The sequence below is a fragment of the Cynara cardunculus genome, unplaced genomic scaffold (assembly GCF_001531365.2).
Source record: "Cynara cardunculus var. scolymus isolate 2C unplaced genomic scaffold, CcrdV1 Un_Scaffold_3872, whole genome shotgun sequence".
Lineage (NCBI taxonomy): Eukaryota > Viridiplantae > Streptophyta > Magnoliopsida > Asterales > Asteraceae > Cynara > Cynara cardunculus.
In genome coordinates, this window is record NW_020201655.1 from 16,427 (window position 1) to 18,930 (window position 2,504).

At 38.3% G+C, this 2,504-nt stretch overlaps 1 pseudogene; it reads right to left on the reverse strand.

Moving 5' to 3' along the window:
- Positions 1 to 754: 754 nt before the first annotated feature.
- LOC112503809 overlaps positions 755 to 2,504 on the reverse strand; it is a 24,696-nt pseudogene continuing 22,946 nt past the window's right edge.

The window sequence follows — 2,504 nt, forward strand, 5'->3', positions numbered from 1 at the left end:
GTATCCGCCGGTTCCGGGTACCCGCCGGTTCCGGGTACCCGGTCTCGAACCGGTTCCGGCAGGTACCCGGCGGGTAACGGTTTCGGAAAATTGAGAACCGGAACCGGAACCATTCTCAATCAGTTCCATATTTTAGGAACCAGAACCAGAACCACTCATATCGATTGTGGTTCCGGAACCGGCAGTTCCAAGGCAATTCCAGTTCCGCAAGTGGGTACCCGGTTCCACTGCTCACCCCTATTTGGGGGTGGGTTGAAGAACCTTAGAATTTTGATCTCAACTAACAGCTGCTACCCTTGGTTTTTTAAGTACATATTTTCAAAACTTGAAATGAATTTGAATGCGAGTCATTTGGTGTATTTATATATGGGTGATTATCGAACCATTTTCGTTGTCCTTCATATATGCACAAAGATGCTAGTGAGAAGGAAGAAATCAAAAACGAAACGGGACAGTTGTTGCTTAGAGTGGACGGAGGGGCCATTGTCAATAAAACTCTCATGCAGATTCAGGTAAATTGTTGGTTCTCTAATTTTGTTCTCAATATTATTAGTTCACAGCTTATGTACTAAAGAAGTGAAAGATGTTGCAGGGGGACGTATTGGGTAGCCTGGTGGCGAGACCAGCAAACAACACTGGTTTAGCGTTTGGAGTTTGGACATAAGTAAGTCAAGTATAATAACTAAGCAACACAAATCACGATACTTCCATTTTTGCTACCATAAACCAAACTTTTCTTTTACCCAGAGTCTTCTTATACATTTATATATAACAGAAAAATACAAATACATAAATCACACAACAATTTACGAAAGAGCGTCGAGAGCTTCCTTACTGAATCATCAAGGAAGTAATAGAATGTATGCATACATTCTTCGACCAAGTCTAGCCACCTTCTACGCCAATAAGGATTGATGTAAAGAACACCAACAAATCCCAACAGAAACACAACCCATGTCGCACCAGAACTTCCGTAGAAGGTTACCATATCGATCTCATACCATTTATCAAGGCCTTCTTTACCTGATGGATCGGTCATCTGCGATGTAGCCGTGCATTTCTTCTCTAGTGGTGGTCCACAAAGAAGTGGATTCCCCTCATAGCTCTCATTGGTAAAGGTACTAAATTATGCTTTCATATCTGGGAGTCTTCCTGATAGATTATTGTAAGAAACATTAAAATAAGCAAGAGAATTCATCTTAATTAGTTCTGATGGACCTTTGCCACTTAAACCATTGTAAAGAGGTCCAAGCTCTCTATATTCTCAAGATTTGAGAATTGCATTGGAATGGTTCCTGTCAACTGATTGTGAGACAGATTCAAAGAGTGAATCTGGGTCAATAACCCTAGTGCTTTTGGGATTTCACCAACTAGTTTATTACATGATAGATCCAGTCCCACCATCAAATCATGAATGTGAACCTTGTAGGAGCGAGAGTGAGTATTTATTTTAAATTGAACTTCATCTTGTATTTCTGATATTTCCAACCATAATACTAAATCACACGTACCAAACAGAACACTCTGATAATTGCTGAGAGTCGCATATAAGGGAATTGTTTCTTCTATGAAAACAAGGTTGATAGGGCTTATAATATTTTGGAGGCAACCAGTGTGATAACTGGATCTTGGTTATCACCCGAGGTAATAAATACGTGATTATCTGATTAAATGATTACATGATAGCATGATAAATTTGTTTTATTTGATCATGCTAATATGTGAAATTATGTGCATAAATGAGTATGCAACAAATATGTGAATTTTATGCATAAGAAATATATGCATGATATGCATGTATGTATGTGAGTATGCTTAAGTGAAAGCATATATTAAATTATGCATGTGTGCATAATTATTTATATGGATAATTGGATGTATGCATGCATGTGAAGGCTGCATGAGGCAGCCGACTTTCCTAAGTAGGAAATGGTATAAAAGGAGGGCTTAGCCTCTATTCTCCTCTTCTTGCCATTTTTAAAGTTTGAGCGATTGAAAGAAAGAGAAGGTTGTCCGGATACTTTTTGAAGCAAAGTAGATTCAATTATTCTCAAAAGGGTTTTAAGGTGAGTGATTTCTAAACCTTTTTGCATAAAATTTGTTACTGGTTTTATTTAAATGTTGTTTATTATTGGAAAGAAATCAGTTATTTGCGTAAGGGTTTTATTCGGACAAAGGGTGACCGGATTAAGTCTAAATCGGACAAAGCTTGTCCGGATTATTCTTAAATCGGACAAGGGTTGGGTGATTAAGCCCTAAACCGGTCAAGTGTTAAGCGGTTTAGTTTTAAACCGGTCAAGCATTAAGCGATTTATGAATGTTATGTATAGTAAACATTTTGAACGGAGAAGTATGAATACGACCATGTGGCGACCAGATTATTTTAAATCGGACAAGTCTTAGGCGATGTATTGTCCGGACTTGTTATCCGGACAAAAGTATTGGAAATGATTCCAAGTGTTAAATCGGAGAGTCCTTTATTGTCCGGACTTGTTATCCGGACA